We start from the raw sequence: 21,331 nt of genomic DNA, 5'->3' as shown, positions 1-21,331 counted from the left end.
GGGCACATGGTCTCCACTAGCCCAGGGGTGCCCGGTGAGATTAAGCTTCACTTGCCCAAACTATGCTAACTTGCTTGAAAATACTCCATGTCCCATCCCCTTCACGTCCGGATCTCATTGCATGGCTCCCCCACCAGGCCTTCCTTCACTTCTCTGCACTTGCATCTTGGTCTTGGGGTCTGCCTCTGGGGAACCTGAACTAAGACCAATTCTTGGTTTCACAGATCAAAAGAGAATGAGGGGACTTCCTGGGTAATAACCTTCCAGGGGCAGGAAACACACAGAGTCTACAGTCCATGAATGGTGGAAGCGGGATTTATCCTGTGTGCAGCCTCAGGGCACAAAGCAGCTGCCCTGCCCACAGGGGATCCAGTCCAGTCTCAGCTCTGGACGCAGCAGCATAAGCTGGAAAGAACGTGGGCTTTCGAGAGAGGCAGCTCTGAATCCAGGCTGGCCCACATGAATCCAGGCTGGCCCACAAGTAGGCAGGTGGTCCCCCAGCTTCTCAGTTTGCTCAGCTGATGTGATAATGTTCGTGTGAAAATGTAAGTAAAATGCCTCACTGAGAGACTCAAGGTTCCTTTCTAGTGTCTTTTTAGGAACTGCTTATTCTATGTTCTAGCTGCTCTCTACATACCTTGCACTCTAGCAATGATCTCACTATACGGGCAACCCTGTGCATTTGCGTATTTGCCTCCTAGGCGAGAGGGTGAAGTTTCACTTAACTTTGCATGTCCAGCGGTTAGCACCACACCTGGCAGGAAGTAATCACTTTATGAATGTTTGCTGACTGACAACATGAAAGAATCTCTTAAAAAACCATCTACCACTGATGATGGGTTCTCTGGAGCATTTGTTGATTCATCGAATCTCAGTACTGAGTCCTACTATGCACCAGGCACTAATTTTTGTACTGACAACACCACTGTGGCCAAGGCCACCATGGTCCTCCCTCAGGTGGCAGCTTACCTTCCAGGGGAGAGAACAGTGATCCTCAACTCAGGCTGATGGACCTGGGAGGCTTTGGAAAAAAGTCCACACACTCCAGAGATTCTAGTTTAATTATGGTGGGTGGGAGCGGGCATTAAAAAGGCTTCTTGGGTGAACATAAGGTGCTGCTAAGGCTGAGCACTGGTGGGATCAAGAGAAAAAAAAAGACAACTTCAGAATGAAGAGGGCTGTGAAGAAAATAAAACAGAATGCCATTCAGGTGATGGTTCTCACTGGAGGGATGGGACAGTCTGTCCCCCAGGAGATCTTTGGTGACATCTGGAGAAATTTTGGGTTGTCACCACTGGAGTGGGTGCTACTGGCATCTAGTGGGTGGAGCCCAGGGAGGCTGCTACACATCCTACAAAGCACAGGACAGCCCCTCACGATAAACAATGATCTGACCCCAAATGTTCACAGTGCCAAGATAGAGAGATCCTGGTCTAGAGGGAAAAGAGCAGGAACCACTTCAGGGAAGGCCTCCAGGGTGGAGTGACAGGGGGCCTGAGATGTGACTTTGACTTCCAGCACAAATCTCTGGAGGAAGTGACAAGGAGCACTGAATGTGAGGTGGCCCCCTAAGCCACCATCACAGCCTTGAACAGAAAGATTAAACTGCCAAGTGTGGCCAACACCACCTACTAACCTAAGAGCACTGGCACCCTGCTCCTGGTGTCATTCTAGGGCTGTCTGTTGGGGTGAGGTGGGGTGGGGGAAGGGAGGGGGAAATCCTGCTGCTTTTGTTTGGCTGCTTTCATCTTTAAGTCCCCACATCCCAGAGTCCCCACCCCCTTTCTAGGCTCAGAACCGGAATGGGGGAAGGAGAGGGTGTTAATCCAGGCTGACCACTCAGATGTCCCCACACCACCTGCAGGCTCACTTCCTCCTCTTCTCCTAAAGCATCTCCCACTGCCACGCCTGGTCCCCAAAAGCTCTAAGGGGGGGAGGGAGATTTCTTTGGTGATATCCTGCCAGCTTCCCTAGCCCTGCAGAAGTAGTTTCCCCAGAGAAACAGGGATCCGTAAATAAACACGACATTCCATGGGAGGAAGGGTGGGAGGGCAGTGCAGCCAGCTCTGTCTCCCTCACCAGGATGGCCCATTAACTTCTCCAGCCTGAGCTGGGACCTGAGAACCTGCCAGTCCTCTCCACCCACCAAGCTGCCCCTTCTCTTTCCCTTTCTACATGCTTCCCAGTAAATCAGTTGCAGACCCACTGCCTTAGGAGCTTGGACTAGCAGGAGCTGCACAGAGCAGGCTGCTTGCTCAACACCGCGTGGGCTTTCCAAGGAAGCGTTACAACAGCTGGCAATCAGTGGAAAGTCGAGTGTTTTTTGCACAAGGCTTCCAGAAAGCTCTGAGTCAACAGGCTGCTCCAAGGGAGCCAGGGCAGCAGCGGGCCATGGACAGGCAGCCCTACCTGCAGAAGTCCCACCACCCTGGAGCAACCCAACCTGAGAGGAAAAGGGACTCAGAGGTTGTAATACCACCTCCACTTCAAAATTGGGGAAACTGAGGCCAGAGAGGGAATGAATGGCCTGCTCAAAGTCAGCCAGCTGTGGGTGGCTGAGCTGGGTGACCCTCCTGACACGCCTGCCTGTGTGTGGAATTTCTTTCAGACCACATACTTATTCCAGAATAGTGGAAAAGTTCCATGTCGACACATCCAAACAGAAAGACAGAGATGGTCCAGAAACTGGCCACCCTCCTCCTCCAAATGTGTTTGGTGGATGACACGACACTCCTAACCATCTCTGCTTCCTTAGTCTAGACTTCTCTTCTGAAATTAAAACAGTCCCCTCGTTTTCCCAGAGTCCCCATATAAGCCCTATGTCCAAATCCTGTTCATGAGGATAGTTGTCAAGTCCCAACTTATGAAACTCCATTTCACAAAAATGGGCATTATGGGACATTTGCAGGGATATATTTACTTAAGTAATTATTTTATTAAAAACGATAATTCGCCCAGTATGCCCTGAGAATTTTATTACAGATATCCACGGTGAAGTAGGTAATTAGCAATAAATAGTCCCTTTCTGCAGACCTAGGACTAGGAATTTTTCATGCTTGTTATTTTAAACAAACACTCCGCAAACGAATAGCTTTGCATTCATTGAAAGCTTTGACTTATGGAGTTGAATACCTACAACCCAGAACTTATCAAACAAACCACCAACCTCAGTGTATATTTTCTGGTTAAAGTTGTACATAAATACCTATGCACAGTCACACGAAAGACTCAAAAACAGTAAACTTGAAAGCAGTGCTGTGTTTCACCTGTGTGTGTACGTGCGCACACCTGTCTACACACGATACAACTTCCAGTTGCAGGGTTTTGCCTTGTTTTTATAAGTCTTTCAGGCAAGCCTCTTACGTGGTTTTGAAAGAGGAAAGAAAGCATGTTCTTTGTTCTTTAGCTCCTGCAGTTTAATATAATTCTCACCCTCCCTCCCTCCCCTCCCTCCCCCTCCCCTTGGAGAAAGACTTGGCTCTTAAGTGACCACTAGCTATTCTCATGATTAACCCAAGCATTTGCTGTTAAACTGCATTTAGGGTTCCTGATAGCATATGGTGCAAGGATGTCTCCTCAGTTGCCAGAACAAATGACCAATGTGCCAAATCTCCAACAGTTTGTGTCCCGGACGAGTGTCACTGTGGGCCCATTGGTGCTGCCTGACTCAGAAATTCTACAGATATTGAGTGAGTATCTACTCTACATAAAGCGTGGCCATGGCAGCTTTGGGGCTCCACTACATGGTCCAGGACACAAAAACTACCCCTTCCTATCCCTATTTTTGCAGAAACCAAGGGTTACAAGCTCAGCACCAGCTTCCTTGGAGGATGCCTAGCAGAGAAGGAAAGCTAGGGGCCACCAGGATCTTGGCTATGACTACTATGTGAGTCCAGGACAGGGAGAGGAGGCAGGCTGGAATGGGGCTGGGATGAAAGGGCTATGATGGTGACTGGTGTAACCAAAGGTCATCTGAACAGCAAGACAAACTCTTGCTGTACTATATGAGCTCAGGGGAGCCGATTTTCTTTTCCTCAAAAGAAAATTCAAATGTCTGTTATTCATGTGAAATAAAAGTATAGGGTTGGTGGAAGGCTGGTGGAAAGGACTCTTCCAGAATCTAGGAAGAAGGAAGTTGCCTACACTTCAGGTCGCCCAGAGGAGAGATTCTCACAGTTGGATCCCCAGGACTACCAAGTTCTCTACTCCATGGAGATAATCAAGCCACACTATTACATTTTTTGGGGAACAAGCTCCACAATTTAAACCATGAGCAAAAAAAAGTGAAATTCACTGATACAATATTTAATAGGCATACTTGTCTGGATTTGTATCTCCCCCACCTGCATCCCATCCCCCAAAAGTCTGAAATGATTAGCTTCGTCAGAGAACTTGGTATGAAATTCTAATCCTGAAAAACGAAAAAGAAATAAGAAAACAGTGAAGGACAAGCAAAAGTGCAGGGTTCTAGCCCAGGTTCCATCGCTAGTGACTTGACATGAGTGTGTCCCTCAGCTGCTCGGAGATGGTGGGAAGAATGGCTGCTGTCTTAACCATCCCTTCACACCAGGGGGCCAGGTGGGAGATGAGGCTTGCTGCCCCTCCTGCTCTGGCCACCCTAGGGTGGTGAAAATGCATGTTATCAAAGGTATAAATGGCAAGAAGGGGTAAAAAAAAGTATCCTTAAATCCTGAATATAAGTGGAGAGGAGGGAGGAGCAGTTTTCATATCATTGATAACATCTGTTGTTCTGGAGTAAGTGAGCTTTGCTATTGAAACATTTTAAGTAGTAGAGGGGCGCTAGGCATTGCACAACCTAGAGAGAACCTCCTATAAAACCTCAGAGAGTTGGAATAGGTGATCTCAGTGTTGGCTTGAATACTGGTTGGCTGACTGTCCGAGACAGGAACTAGTGAAAAGTTGGTAACCAACAAATGCTAGGCTGGTTAATCACGGAATCAATTTATTGAAGAGGGTTCTTACTTTCTGAGCAGAGCCCAGATACCACATGCAATGTTTTTGGCGCCAAAATTCAAATATGTGATCATTCCTGGGCAGAAATGAGCAATATTTTTAAGTTACTTTCAAGGGGATTTTTTTTTAAATATAGAAAGTTCCACAGAAAAATGAACAAGTCTAGACTGAAAGCAGTATCTCAGTCACAACTGTAGTATCTCTAGTATTTAGCATGGTGCCTGCAGCTTAGTAGGTACTCGAATATTTCCTGTAAGAATAAGCAGTGTCCAACATCCATCACACTTCTGACACCTCAAAACATATAAATACAGCCGAATACACAAAAGGCATTCAACTACTCACCAGAATAGCACTGGTTTTTAACCCTTGTCCCTTTTTACATCCCAGAACATACTCCCAACCACCCAAATTGAGTGTTGAGTTGAGAATCAGCCAGATCTGCCTGTGAAGCCAGGCTCTGCCCCTTCCTTGCTATGTTTCTTCACCTCTCTGAATCTCTGCTTCCTCATCTATTAAATGCAAATAATCAGGCCTCTCTCAAGAGGAAAGTAACAGTAAGGACCTCCTAGGGGCATTGGGTAGAGTATATAAATTAACTCACATAGTGCTGAGAATCTGCCTGGCACTTTACACTCACGTGGTAAACGAGATTAGAGTCACTGGTTGTGCTCAGTATCATTAGTGCTTGGCAGTAATTAGGGGCTCATTAAATGTTAATTTTCTTTCTGCCAGACTGTATGATCAATGTAAATCTAAACTGTAATGATATTCTACAACATCTAAGAAAGGTAATATGCTGCAGAAAAAATTCACTTTTAATGTTTGATGGTGTTTCTGATCATCAGGACCTCTCCTCTACATACCATTGGGCGGGACAATTGAGTGCTGTCCTTAGAGCCCAAAATGGCACTGGACTAAGTGTTAGGAAGCTCTGTTTAGGTCTGGGCTTTGTCATTAATACTTGTTACTCACTGACACTCAGCAAGGCTGAGAGGAACAATGACTCGCTGAAGCAGCACAGCCAGTCCAGGGCTTCACTGGATAGAGACATGTACTACCTGCCAAACAGTCATGTGCTTCCCTACATTTTCCAGGCTCCTTGCAGTAAGACAGGGTTGCGTGAGCAGAAGTGACACCTTTACAGAGTGCGTATGGGACCCTTCCATTTTCTTTCCTCTGTTCCAACAGCCTGAAATTGTTTCAAATGATGTGGCTACCAAATTTAGGCTGCCTGGATCCCTAAGTCACAGCTTGGAAGAAAACTACCAATGTTTTTCAGGGACGCCCATGTGCAACCACAAAGAGCTATTGTCCTTCAGGACACTTCATGAGAATAAGAAATAAACCTTGTTTTGTTAAACTACTGAGATATTGGGGTTTACTTGTCACTGCATTGAAGCTTAGCCTAACGTGACCACTCATCTATCTTATTCAGTGCCTGTTCCAGAGGGTTCTTGTGTGTTTGTCACAGAATGGCCAGTTATTCTCTATTACTTAAAACACACACACACACACTACATTGAAATCTCAAGGAGACTATTTTTCCTATCACACAAGATGGCCCAGAAAGATTAAGATTTAGAACTTTTGGCCATCTCTCATGGCGTGTATTTTTTTTTCTTCCCTCCCTAGATGGGGAAAAAATTGGTGACAAAACTGCAAGAAGACAAAACTGCATGAGAGACTGTGTTAGTGCCAAGAAGCACCTTCTAAAGGAAAGAAAAAAGATGCTCCTGTTGCTAATTGGAGTTGTGAGGTCTTTCACATGCAAAATCTTGAACTCTGGAGGGGAATACAGAGCCAGTATCCCACTGGCTTAGGAACTTAACACAGAATCTTAATACCCTCGACCTACCACTCCAGCACTATGATGTCGCATGAACCTCAGCTCTGATGCCACTCAGACCTGGCTTTCAATCCCAGGTCGGCCATTTACTGTGTAACTCATGCAAGTGAATTTCTTGAAGCCTCCATTTCCTCATATGTAAAATGAGTGTGAAAATTTCTACTAAGCAGAGTTTTTGGAAGAATCAAATAAAATAAAACAAGGTAGAGCATACAACACGCTTGGTGCAATGGTGGGCATACAGCAGGCATTCAATCAGTGTGTTTCCTTCCTCCCTACCACCTTTAGAGTTTGGTCTCAAGTTCAGACTCAGTCAAAAGAAAGCTTAATATTGGAAGTAGTAGGAAGACCCTGCCACAACACCTGTGATATTGCTCTAGGTGCCAAACAGGAAGGTGGGGACAAAGGATAAAGCCCAGTCAGAGGGAGAAAGTGGACTAAGACTGCGCACAGAGGCCAGATGTCCAGATGATGCAGCAGGGCTAGGCCAGTGAGGCAGGCAGATTGGCAGTTTGGCTACGAGACCCTGAACCTGGAGCAAAGCCAGCCTGGGACCAGAAGTTTCCTTGACTGCTTCCTCTTATGCAATGGTCCAGTGACTGTTCTTCCAGGTGGCAGCAAGTACCTGCCACCAGGGGCAGCAGCAAGCAGCAGCTCCTATTTCCCTAAGTTGTGCTGACCTGGAGCACAGGCTCCCAGACAGGCTCTGGTGAATTTACTCAATCATATAACCACCCAATCGCTTGAGAGACATTAATTTTGAACCAGCGTAGTGGGCCAGTCCTAGCCTTGGGCTTGATCCTATGGGTTGGGAGTTACTAAGTGGCCGTCATCAGAATGGATGGGAAAGCCCATTTAAAAAAATTGATTTTGCCCTGGATGGTGTTGTCCAGTGGTTAGAGTGGAGACAGCACACGAAGGGTCACGGGTTCAATTACTGGTCAAGGGTCAAGGCCACATACCTGGGTTGCAGGTTCCATTCTGGCCCCAGTCAGGGCTTGTGCGGGAGGCAACCAATCAATGTGTCTCTCTCATGTCGTGTTTCTCTCTCGTGCTCTCTCTTTCTCTCTCCATCCCTCCCTCCCTTCTACTCTCTCTAAAAATCAGTGGAAAAATATCCTCAGATGAGGGCTAACAACAACAAAAAGTTTTATTTTGAATGCTTTAGATTGGACATATGTTTTTCACTGTGACATATTCCCAGCCGCTTCCTACCGTCCTGCCCTTGACCCCCTCACTCTTTTAAGCTACCTGCAAAGCCCCTTGGGGTTTGCGACTCCTGGGCAACCTGTGACCAGGGGAGGTTTATAGGAGAGTATGAAACATGGTGAGATTTGGTGTTTTAGACATACATGTCAGCAGAGTTGAGGCAGGGAGAGAATGGTGACAGATGCCAGGACATGTATTCCTTCCAATAAGACTTCCTCTTTCCCTCCTATTAGAAAAAAAACATGCAAAAATCAACTCTGGAAGAGTGTTCAGTTTTGGGTAGATAAGCCCAGCATGACTCCCCCTCCTATTTCAACATGCACAGGTTCTCTCTTTTGTTCAATTCTACTTATCAATTAACAAGTATTTATTGAGCAGCCACTCAGCCAGAGCTAGGTGTTCAGGTGGCAGAGGGTGGGGGGGTGGGGATGTGGGAATCAAAGCATAAAGCCCCAGTTTCCAGCAAGCTTGAGATTCGTCACGGCAGCAGTGCCCATGGGAGACCACTGGTGGACAGTACACAGAACAGGCTTCCAAGGCACACAGCGACTCTACAGCCATGTTTGGGTGTGTCAGCAGGTGTGTGCCAGGCATGGTGTATGCACAGAGCTGGGGAGGGCATCAGCCAGGAGGTCTTAATGCCTTTGGGCCTATGGTGTTGCTAGCAAGCCGCCTTCCTCTGAAACAGGACCCCTGAGCTTCAGTTATTGAGAGAGGTGAGCCCATTTAATTCACATGCAGAATCTATATGGCCTTTGGCTGAACTGAGCAAGTTCCATTATTTCTTTCATTACTTTGGTAACTGATACTTATCTTCTATATCCAGAAATCTTGACATTGATTCCCCAAATCTCCTCCCAGGATCAATCAGTGCACCCCTCCTCAACCCTGAAAGGCCAGCAGGCTGATCTGACTACAACCAAAGCCTCCGACAGGGCCCCTTCTTCCAGCTGCAGAAAATCAGGGGACAGGTCAATCAGCAGAAAGGACCCAAAGCCACCCCTTCCTGGCTCACCTGAGCCCCTAATGTATTAACCATAAGATATGTTTCTGACATCTGGGAGCACAGGGATTGCACTCTGGCTTTGCAACTAACAGCTGAAATGAAGCCGGTGCTGGGCTCTGTGGATGACCACCACTCCCAGGACAGGCTCAGCAGGTCTGAGGACAGCCTGGGTGGCCAGTTTCCTGTGTCCCAGCCCTCTTCCCGGTCACTGGGTGACTGCCCCTTTGGTGGGGTGGGGTTGAGGTTCCTAGTCAAAGACTCAAGGATGTCCCTCAAACTGCAGTGACTCAGAGGAAGGCTCTCAGCAGAGATACGTTAATGACAACACAAGAGTACCTGGGGCATTTCTCAGGCATTGCCTAGGTGCCGGGAGCTATGCTAAATCCACAGGCATTATCCCCTAACATTTACAAAACCAGCCACCCTAGGAGAAGGTAGTCTGCTTTTGCAAGTCCAGCTAGGCTGTGTGGGATTGCACCTCCAGGGCAGGGGCAGCGAGTGGCTTGGTCATCTTTGTGTCCCTTCTCTTTCCTCCTCCCACCCCCAAACACTGAGCACAGTGCCTTATAGACAAGGAGCAGGATTATAACAAGGCCAGGACAAGGGTGAGGCAAGCACATACAAAATTTAAGAAGACGCTTCCTCCTGGGTGCCAACTCTGTATTATGACAACCTGAGAGTGAGCACCACCTTAAATTTCGCACACTGGGTGCCATTGTTTGCTTCAGCCTAGTCCCAGCCCTGGGTAGTGGACTGGTCAGACTGGTGTGTGTGGGGATGCTGCTCCTCCACTCTTTAGTCCTGTGACTGACCTTGTCCACCCTGTGCCTCAGTTTCCTCACCTGTAAAATGGGGCTTATGACAATACCGAGGGTTGGCAGGATATGGAGAAATCTGAATCCTTACACTGTGGATGGGAAAGTGAACCAGTGCCATTGCTTTGGAGAACAGCAGTTTCTCAAAAAGTGACACACAGTTACCGCATGACACAGTAGCTCCATTCCTAGATATCTTCCCAAGAGAAATGAAAACACACATCCACACGAGGACTGCACACAGCGTTCACTGCAGCGTTATTATAATGGCCAAAGTGTAGAAACCACCCAGTTGTTGACTGGTGGACGGATAAACAAAATGTGGTGTTATGGGCTAAACTGTGCCCCCCACCCCAATTCTCATGTTGAAGCCCTAACCCTGCTACCCCAGAAAGTAACTGTATTTGGAGATAAGGTCTTTCAAGACAAGATTAAGTTAAAATGAAGCCATTGGGTGGGCCCTAATCCAGTCTGACTCGTGTCTTTATAAAAGGAAGAAATTTGGACAAAGACACCAGGGATGTATGTACAGAGAAAAGACACAGGGAGATGGTGGCCATCTGTAAGTCAAGGAAAGAGGCCACGGAACAAATCAAACCTGCTGACACTTTGATCTTGGACTTTCAACCTCCAGAACTGTGGTACATCCAGAACTGTGGTACAAAAGAATATTATTTAGCCATAAAAATAATGAAATACGGGTTCATGCTACAACATGGATGGAAAACATTATGCTAAGTGAAAGAGGTCAAACACAAAAGACCACACATATGATTCCTTCTATATGAAATGTCCAGTAAAAGCAGATGTATAGAGACAGAAAGTAGATTAGTGGTTGCCTAGGGCTGGGGGGCACGGGGTTGAACACAGTGATGGAAAATGACTACTAATAATGGGCACAGAATTTCTTTTGGAGGTGATGGAAATGTTCCAAAAGTAGATTGTGATGATAGTTGCACAACTCTATATAAAAATCGATGAATTGTACACTTTAAATGGGTGAAAATTAAGGTATGTAAATGACACCTCAAGCTATTTTTTAAAATGAGGCTATTGCTAGTACGATGCTAGACTTGCCTGACACACAGTTAGCGCCCTATACATCATATTTGGTAATTCTTATTATGCTCAAATAAATATCTGCTGCTCAACTGAAAGTTGCTTAAAGTGCCTCAATGTTCCTTTATTTTTAGGGGAACTTTGGGGAAACCAACCTGGACAGTCACTGGTGATTTCGTGTCCCTAAGTGACCTGACCCTGCCCACACAGGACTCCCCATTAGTTACTTCTGGCTGCAGCCTGCTTGATGTGGATAAAACCGCACCAGTGTTGGATTCCACAGAAGTAGGTTGGAGTTCTGGCTCTGCCCTTTACACTATGGGCTCAGCAGGGTTGCTGTACAAATGACCTGGGCTATGGTGTGAGGGTGTGTGGAGCCCACACACAGCTGGCATTCAATGAACTGGAAAAAAACAAAACCTATGCATGAGAAAGCCCTTTGTTAGGCCCTGAATACACACCGATTCTTGCTGTTATCTGCAGTGCTGACTCGCTGGAAGCTTGGCCACCAGTTCTAATAAATGGGAGAGGAGCTACAGACCTGTCACAGGAGCCTCAGGTGCATGGAAGGCAGGAGAGGCTAGTGTAGTGTAAGACTATCTGGTTTCCAGAAACCTTGGACAAAGGACTTCTCTATTCCGCTTCTTCACTTGTTAAATGGGGATAACAGTCCCCACATATGCTAAGAGTGTCATGAGCTAACCCACAAAAAAGCACTCAACATTGTGCCTATGATGTCACTGAGAGCTAGCTATGATGGTCATTGCAGTTGCTGCTAAGTGCCAAGTGACTATGACCTTCCTGAGGGACGTTGTCTTCTTCCTCTGGCAGGTGCTCAGTGATTGGACAAAGGAAAAGAAGGGGGAAAGGAAGGTACTGTGATGGAGCTGGCTGGTCAGAGAAGGCCCAAGGAAATAGAAGGACTGAAGCTAGACTGTACAGAAGAGGAAAAGCAATATTCTGCATTATGATCATGTAATCTTGGGCAAAGTCCATTACCTCTCTAGGCCTCAGTTTCCCCAAGCTGGGCTGGGTGACCCCTAAAGTTTCTTCCAGCTAGAACATTCTTTGATCCTACTAATGCACCATGCTGCTATTATTGTCATCCCCCCAATGGCACTCTCCAGGGAACTCAGAAGACATTAGACTTTGTACCAGGAGACCTACAATCCCATTTCTAAAAGTGTTGAAGTCAGGCTATGGCCAATCTCAGCCCTCAGTCTTTGCAATGTCTGCCATTAACCCAGTGACTGATACCAAACCATCCCCACTGTGGTTCTGTGTGCCCAAGACCCCTTGCTTTTGGGGAAAATGTGAATTTTCCAGCTGTCCTGAACTGCATGGCTCTGGGAGAAGTCACTGTGCTCAGAATCAATTCTGTGATACAAAGTTCCCCAGAAGAAAGGAACAGGCCGTTCTACCAGACAGCAAAACCCAGTGCTCTGTTAGGGGAGGTTAGGAGAGGGCTGTGCTTCTCTCCTTCCTGCCAGGAGGCACCATAAGCCCTTCTTCAAAATTTCATAGCCAAGAGGCAGTCTCTTTTTCCAGCTTCTAGCTGTCAGTCCATGTCCCTCCACGCCACCCCCCATAAAAAAACAGAGACACTCCCCATCCCTGCCAGCGTTGACATCTTGGCTTTTCCCTGTCCTCTCTGGGCCACTACCCACCATAAACAACTTGGCCACAACATCCAGCTCTGCCCAGGCTGTGTGCAAGTATCTTAAAGGAGCTGTTTCCAAAAAGACAAGGGTGCAGTGGAAATGCAAATAATTTCTAAACCTTCTCCTGCACAGGCCAGGGAGATTGCATGGAGGCTCTGGGTACACCCAGGGGCTGGGGGAGCCTGAGATAACTTTGTCGTTACAGCAGTTCAGCTCAGTCTTATATTTTAAGAACAGCGGGAAAGTAATATCAGCTAAAAGGGGTTTTCTGTGTGCTATTTAACTAAATGGCTCTACAGCTGGAGAGAGCCATAGGCAGACGTGTTATGATTCATGGGCTCCCAATTACAAAGATCCTCTGTTATTGTATAAAAACAGCAACACGGCCATTCTCCACCCTCCCAATGCTCCCTGCACCCCCTTCCCCCATCGGCTGGCGAGGCTGCTGAGCATCCTGAGAGTAGCACCCAGATTCTCCTCCGTCTCCAACTTTGCAGCTTTCAGCTCACGGGGATTCCTTCTCTGCAGAGCCAAGGAGGAGAGGGAGGGTGGAGAGGGTGCAGTGCCCCCTGGGGAAAGTTGTGTTAGAGACACCCATAAAGGCTTTAGAATCGTCAGGGGGGCAGGTGCTAAGGATAACAGGCACAGATTTGGAATTCTCTCCTGTTTTGACTAAAGTCACATATAGACATACCCCACCCCCTTTATCAGAACAGCAATCAGACTGTCCAGAAGCGTGTTCCAAAACTGTCCCTTCTCCCCACACTTCCTTGCAGGCTGGGGAGGGGCTGGCCTCCAGAAGACTTCAGAAAGGCCTGGTAATGGCTAAGAGCTTTGGAGTCTGAGTGATCTGAGTTTGAATGCTGACTCAGCTACCTTCTCTCTGTGACCTTAAGCACATACCTAACCTCTCTGGACTCTGATTTCCTGTCTTTAAAATACCCTGCTTTCCACTGTACTCCTCATGGTCAGACTGAATGACACAGTGAAGGGAGAGTGTTTGGCAGAGTGCCCAGTACATGCAAAAGTCCCCCCTTATCTAAGGTTTCGCTTTTCGTCATTTCAGTTACCCATGGTTGACTGTGGTCTGAAGATATTAAATAAAAAATTCCAGGAATAAACAACTCATAAGTTTTAAATCGTGTGTTGTTCTGCGTAGATGAGGAAATCTTGTACTGTCCCGCTGTGTCCTGCCCGGCATGAGAATCATCCTTCTGTCCAGCGAATCTACAGTGTGTGTGCTCCCCACCCGTATTGGGTTATTGGACGGACTGTTGTGGTATTGAGGCCCTTGTGTTCAAGTCGCCCTTATTTTACTTAATAATGCCACATTTACATAACTTTTGTTATAGTATATTGTTATAATTGTTCTGTTTTATTATTAGCTATTGTTGGTAATCTTTTACCATGCCTGATTTATAAATTAAACTTTATCATACATATGCATGCATGTATAGGAGAAAAAAATAGTACGTATAGGGTTCTGTGCTATCTGTGGTTTCAGGCATCCATTGGGGGTCTTGGAATGTACTCCCTGTGGAGAAGGAGGACTACTGCAGTAGGTACTCCGTTTGGAGGAACTGTTGCTGTTCTTAAGATGACGAACACTGTGTTTGTGGTGTGTCTGGGTGTGTAGGGAGCTTTGTATTCGTTCCATCTCAGTAGGCAGAGTGGACAAGGCTGGGGCGGTGGGTCAAGATGGCCATAGGGGCACACATATCAGCTCCAGTGAGTAGTTCTTGTCTCGACTCTCTGCAACACTAATTTAAACTGTCATGTTTGCACAGCCCATGCATACATGCATGCTGCCTCCTCCTTAATTTAGACTTCTGGTTTTTCCTGGGTTTTCTGCAGATGTTTTCGAGCCCAGAAGCTGCAGCTGCAGGCATCCAACCAGGCTTAAGGAGAACCTGTAGCCCAGGAACTCCACTCCCCACCCCCACTCCCCGTCTCTGGACAAAGCAGGCTCCTTTTCTCTCCCATAGTCTGGCCTGGGTCCCCAAAAGGGAGGATTCTCCCCCACCGAAGGAACTAACTCCATTTGGCCACTCTCTGAGGCCTCTGGGATACATGAATCAACTCCTCACACTGCACTTGACAGCAAATGGTTCCCAGGCTTTTGGTGGTTTCCCCCTGCAAAGTAAACCCCGTGTGGCTTTAAACCAAGGAAGGTGAACCCAGTATGCACATCCCACTTGCCCATCTCAAACCAGGCCTCTGCAACCCTAAAATATACCATAGACCTCATACACCAGAGTGAATGCCTGGGTCACAATCCTTAATATTGCACCCCCACAGATCAATAGCACAAGTATTTCATTCACTGCAGATTCTAGGTGTTAAATACTATCGCAGCGAAACATTGTGTAATATGATTTAATCTCCAGTAAGTGTTTCTGGTACTAGGGGACTGGAGGTGGAACAGAAAGAGGAAGAAAGTGTGTTAATTGTGGCTTTTAACAGGTAGATTGTCCACCTGGGGATAAAGACAGGTCAGCAAGAAAACTGGTTCGGGCCCTGGTCTCCTCTATTCCATTTTAAAGTTTGGGTGGAAACTGATGTGCTGTTGTTAGGACTGTTTTTCTCCTTGGGGGTCTGTTACACACACACGTGCACATACTCACACACTCCTGCCAATCAACCCGTTACATGCATGACTACAAGCATAAGAACAGGAAACAGATTGTGGGTGGATGTTCTTAAAATCACAGCCTGTTCGGTGTAGAATGGGGGCCTTAGAGAAGGGTGGAGGAAGGGAGTCGGAAGGGAATTTTCTTTTTCAGTTAAAAATGAAACTACCTTGTCAATACAAAGAACAACGTCCACTTTATTGTCTATAGCCAGGCATCCTTTCAGAACTGTTTGGATTTGACCATGACACAGCATACTGCAGTACCTGAACACTGCACCAGGGTCTCCCTGTGACAGTCCGGGAGTGCCTGTGTGCACGGGGGCGGATGGAAGAGAATGGCAATGAGGTGGGGACAGTCTGGCTCTCAGAATCAGTGATAAAATCCACGCATGTTAATTACTTAGCATCTCGACGATGTTAGAATAAAGTCACATCCCAGAGGTGAGGGCAGTGATGACGGTGGTGGTGGTGGTGATGATGGTGATAACAGGTAACATTTATTGAGTACAATCTATGTGTGAGGTGTTTGCTAAGCCCTTTTATTGGCTTCTTCTTGAGCTTCACAACAACCCATAATAAATGATCTCCAGTTTTGAGGGATGAAAAAACTGAGGTTTAGAGAGGCTAAGTAATATCCCAAATTCATAAAGCTGGTAAATTGAGCAGAGAATCAGGGATGTGGGTGCTTGCTGGAGGAATCCTGCGTGGGAAACTTAACAGCAGTGCCTCTGAGTCCCTCGGCTATCATCCCCTGCATTTAAAGCAAAGGTAAGGGTCATGACCAAAGTTATGCTGATGAGTGGTGGAGTTGCAGGTAGAACCCAGGAACCTGAGGGTCAGGAGAAAGGCAAGTGTAGTGTTTGGGGAATAACTGTACCCCCGTCCACCGTTTTCAGTCCCACTAACTGAGTACGAAAGGAGAGCTAGTTACCTCCCGGTAACAGCTGACTAACATCGGGTTAATTTTGGATTCTTAGTGGCAGGGCCTAAAAGAAAATCTTCCCATCATCCCTCACTTTCTTATTGTATGCTGTCTTCTTTTTGCCCTAAGGCAAAACTGGTGCCCTGGTCTGAAACTTTCCGGAACTCATTTTATTTCAGATAAGAACCAAGCTGATTTGTCTCCACAAAGAACACTGTTGTCAGCCTCCCCTTCCTATAACACATGACATTCCCCCCTCAGCAACTTGCCATAGCTCCCAGTACCTGTAGATTACTCCCCAGTACCCCCAAATCTGGTGTCATCTCTTTGACAACCTTCTCTGCTTCCCCTCTCCATCTCCCCAGGATACACACAGCTCCCGGGTGGAGTTTTCATCTTGAATACCTTTCTCTTCTCATCTTTGTCTACCAGCTCAACAGCTGTTCATTCACTCCTTCTGCCTTATAAGTTGAACCCCTATTTGTTCATGGCAGAAAAGCGCTTAACTAAAAATATTTGATTGCCACTCCCTGGTAGGTTTGGGAGGCTGCATGGAAATGAGCTAAGTTGTGGTCAATAAGAAGGACAGAAGTCCCTCAGAGACATGTTTCTTACCAGATATAAGAGTAAAGCAAAACTGGGTAAACACTCTTTGTGCCTTGCTCATCCTACTTTCTCTTTCCAGGAATGCAGATGTGAGGACTGGCTATGCAGCAGCCACCTTCCCACCATGAGACCACAGGCCTGGGGCCAATGGTCTATACTCTCAGGATGGCAGAGCGGAAAGACAGAGTCTAGGTTCCCACCAATAGAGCCGAGGCACTGTCCACCCCCCCTTCTTGTTGTCTGACACCGATGAGCCCCCATCTGGTGAAGTCCCCGGAGGACAGGGTTTCTGCTGCTAGCAGCTCAATGCAGTGATGTCTGATACATGTCCAGCATTATTCCTCTTTATTCATAGGTCAGCTCAGATGCTACCCACACTAGGATACCCTCCAGGGTTCTGTCCCTCAGGGCAGAACAACCGTGCCCTTTACTATGCTTCCATGCAGTTACTTTTCTCAATTACAGCACTTATTTAATCCTGCTTGATGTGGCCTAATGAGTGTTTCCCTGCCGGTCTGCTCAGATTCCTAGAGGGTAAGGGGCCCCACCTCACCGGCATTCCCATAATGTCTGCAGCAGTGCACTGCGCTGGAGTGTGGAATGCACGTGGCCCTCCACTTCCTCATCTACCAAAAGAAGAGAATGAGAGTACTTATCTCACAGAATTGTCACAAAGACAAAATTGTTTAATCATACTTAATATGGCTCCTGGCATGTAAAAGTGCTTAATGATGGCAGGCTCTTAGTGTGATGAATCTTAGAGTTGCCGAAGGGACAAGAAAATCAACACGTAGTTGATAAATAAATGAATAAAGGAATGAAACTCAGGAAGATTTCTATGAGCTCAGGCCACAGGGCAGTGGCCACTGTTCCCTCTTTCCGGCCTGTGCCTGACCCTTTCCTTTTCATTCTAACTAGGTCTTCTCATATCTAGGGAGTTGCTATAATGGAGTGTTTAAAGGTAAAATGTAAGGCCAGGCTTCAAACGCTACCTTTTGCTGTGCAGCTTTGGGCAACTTTCTTCACCTCTCTGAGCCTCAGTTTCTTCACCTGTAAACTGGGGATAACAATAGTTCTAATCTCATAGGGTTACAATGAGAATGGAATGATAAAGCATGTAAAATATACAGCATTGTGCCTGGCATACTGAAATACGTAGTAAGTGTTACCAACAGTTATCAAGCATTGTCATTATTCTTTTTGTCAAATGCACAGCATCCCACAGAATCATGTGGCCCTGATGTGGATGAAACACTTGGGGTGAAGTCTCCTTTCAGCCCAATGGGAGCATGTCAAGATATCCTGTTTTCACGTCAGGGAGAATACCTTTCTTGAGTGCCAACAAACAGCTATGTCATTTTGATCTTTTCCTTTAAATTGGGGGGTTATACAGCAGATGCTCGAATGATGTCACTTTATTATAACACTGATGGGGAAAAAAAATTGATTCCCAGCCGGGACCACTGTATGTGTGGAGTTTGCATGCTCTCCCCATGTTTTTATGGGTTTCCTCCCACATCCCAAGGATGTGCATGTTGGGTGAACTGGTGTGTCTAAATTGTGCCAATCTGAGAATGAGTGGCCCTGGGATGGAAGGGTGGGTCTGTGCGTTGTGTCCTGAGCTGCCAGGACAGGCTACAGCCACCAGAAACCCTGAACTGAAATAAGTGAGCTGAATTATCTTATTTTTATTAATCTTTCTTAAACAAATGTATAGCTCACATTTATGTCAATGTTTAATATTAGAAGTGTTTTGGGTCTTTATTTTGAAATTTGGTGAAGTTTTTGTGATAAGAAATAGGCTATTGGCACTTAACTCTTATTTATGTCAATTAGCCTAGGGTCAAATTGGTTCCCTTATGAATGGTTTTGATTAAAGTTACAGTTTCCATGAACCTATTGATGAGGTTAAGTAAGGACTTACTGTATCTGATTTACCTTCAAACCTTGGCCACCGAACTTTCCCCTTAAGAGGTAGCTGTTAACTTTGGGTGGCTCCTTAGTTGACATCAAACTTGTCCAGAAGGTACACTGTACAAATCAAGGAGAGGAGCTTTTAAACAGCAATGATACTCTCACAGTTCACAGGTCTGGTTACTGGCAGTGACACATTTCAATCTTACTTGTATAATTTTTCCCCTTTGGCCTTTAAAGAAGTGTATACAGCTCCATATAACTTTCCCTTTAAAGTTAAATCAGGCCTTTATGTTCAACCCATTCAAGCACTTGACAGCTCCATTAATTTATTTTTACTATTAAACATGCCGTTTTACAAGCTATTTATTCCACCTGGTTGTCATCCAAATGCTTTTTGACATCACTGCCCTGGGACTGAACTGTTCAGAGCCTGCATAGATAGAAAGTCACTGTTTGAAATCTTGAAGAGCTCCCAGGACCTCGCCCCCTTCACTTCAACAGGCATTAATTTCTGCTCTCTATAAAGGAGAGTGTCCCTGTGAGCGTGTGTGTGTGTGTGTGTGTGTGTCTGTATCTGTGTGTGTTTTAAGAGGGTAATTGTGGGAGGTCTGAGTGGGCTATAAGGATGAAGGGGTGGGATTCTTGCCTCCCAAATCCTGCCCAACAAGGCCTGATGCTAACTTGGAGAGGAAAGGTGATCATCAGAGATCAGGTTAAGGGGAAGAACTCCCAGGCCTGAAAAGATTTAGTGATCCTGGGGCGCAAGCCTGGCAGCCACTCTTTCGAATGGGAGGGGTCCAAAAAGTGGGGAAATAAAGTCATTATTTCCCCACCTTCCTCGAGCCCACCTCCGGACAAACAAAAGGCCAGCGCAAAACAGCTGAAGGCAGATACCCCCACCGACTTGGCAGCCCATCAATCAGGTGGAAGCCTGAGCAAATCACAACTTGGCTTCCCCCAAGTTTTCTCGCAGACCAGCAAACCTCCGCTCCTCCTCTGCCTGGGAGCCCTGCACAGCTACGAGGCCAAGGGGACCATCGTGCGCCGCTCGCCGGCTTCCAACTTTCCGCTCATCTTCCTCTCCGCAGCCCTCGGCAAAGCGGCCGGGGAAAGGGCAAGTTTGCAAAGGCGAGGCTACCAAGTCCCAAGGAAGCCACAAAGGGGCTGCCGCACCAACAAAGATGAACCTCTCTCGGGGCAGACGCAGAGCGCCAGCTGCCGTGCCGGGGCCGAACGTGGGCTGGGGCTGGCAGCGGCGGGCTTCGGGCGTGGGCCAGCCTGCGGCGCGCAGCCCGGCCGGGGACCCCGCGGTCCCCGCAGCCCCTCCCCGCGCCGGTGCCCCGGCACCTGAGCCGGGCGTGGGGACAGCGCCGCGCTCTGGCCCAGCCCTCGGCAGGTAGCTCGGGTGCCCGCCCGCGCCGCGCGCCCGCCGCCTGCAGCCACCGGGAGCGACGAGCGAGCAGAGGCAGCCTCAACCCACGGCGTCATGCTTCCTGCCACCACATTACGGCGAATCGTCACCGAGGCGAGGGGAGAAGAGGAGAGCGCGGGGGAGGGAGGGGAGCCACACACGCAGCCCCCCGCCTGCCCAAACCCGCCAAGACGGGGCCACGTCCCGCCGGAGTCCCCGCGGGACCTGCCCCGTGTGCACAAAGCGCCGCGGTTGGGCCAAGAAGGAAGGGAGCCGGCCACGAAATAAATAAATAAATAAAAACAGTCGGGTCTACGTAACGCCCTGTCGAAAGCGGACGCCATATTTTTTTGTGGCTTATGTCGACATAGGGAAACGTAGACATGTTTTTCCTCCTCCTCCTCCTCTCGGGCCGGCTCCCATTTATCCAAACTTGTAATCAAAACTCTTTAAAAAAAAACCTCTCCCCCACCGCGGATCTTCTTATTTCCTCCCACCCGCAAAAAAAAAAAAAAGCCTGCCCCCCCCCTCCCCGCACCCCCCTTCCGATCGCAAACCCGGCCAAGTCCCATTAACAACACATTTTCGGGAGCCGCGGCGGCGGCGGCGGCGGTGGGAAAGTTGGGCTGGAGTGGCCGGCGCGGGGCGTGCGGGGCGCGGGGCTGGCGGCGCCGCGCGGGGGCTGCAGGGCGCCGAGGCGAAGTTTCTTACCTGCGCCGGGGCTGCGAGCGCGGGGAGCGGCCGGGAGCGCGGCGAGCGGCGCGGGCGTTCCAAAATGGAACTCTGCTGGCTGCCCCCACCCACTCCCCACTCCCCACCGGGCGCCCGGCGCGGGCTCCGTGGGAACGGGGGCAGAGCCGGCCCGCCGGACGGACAGACGGAAAAAGCCCTCGTACGGAGCACAGTGACCAAAATTTTTAAAAGAAAAAAAAAAAAAAAGAAGGGAAAAAAAAAGGGGAAAAAAAATGTCTCGATCAGTGGGGAATCTACGCCAAAACCCACATGATCTGTAACGTCAGCATGCGTATTTGCATACGATACCACCACCCGAGCTGCCACCCGGGCTCGGGTTCCGCAGAAAGTTACAAAGTGAAATTCAGCCCCCTCCCGAGGCGCCGGCGAAATGTCATTTTCAGGCGGAAACTAGGGTTGGGGGCACGCTAGCCCTAAAGGCGCTGGTTCCTAGCCAAGGGGGGGGGGGGCAGTAAATTAACTTAAAAGTCTGAGCCCAATAACGGAGTCAGTGGAATTTCTGCGAGGGGAGGAGGGG

General features: G+C 47.9%; 1 protein-coding gene across 1 annotated transcript in view; it reads right to left on the bottom strand.

Annotated features, from left to right (window-relative positions):
* Nucleotides 1-21,002, bottom strand: part of ZHX2 (zinc fingers and homeoboxes 2) — a 118,321-nt gene extending 97,319 nt beyond the window's left edge. The window contains exon 1 of the mRNA XM_087825164.1: nt 20,773-21,002. The gene's annotated coding sequence lies outside the window, so the exon portion shown is untranslated. The remainder of the gene's footprint in view (nt 1-20,772) is intronic.
* Between the last annotated feature and the right edge of the window lie 329 nt (nt 21,003-21,331).

Source organism: Miniopterus natalensis, chromosome 16, assembly GCF_054644295.1.
Source record: "Miniopterus natalensis isolate mMinNat1 chromosome 16, mMinNat1.hap1, whole genome shotgun sequence".
Lineage (NCBI taxonomy): Eukaryota > Metazoa > Chordata > Mammalia > Chiroptera > Miniopteridae > Miniopterus > Miniopterus natalensis.
This window is presented reverse-complemented; position numbering and strand designations above follow the sequence as displayed.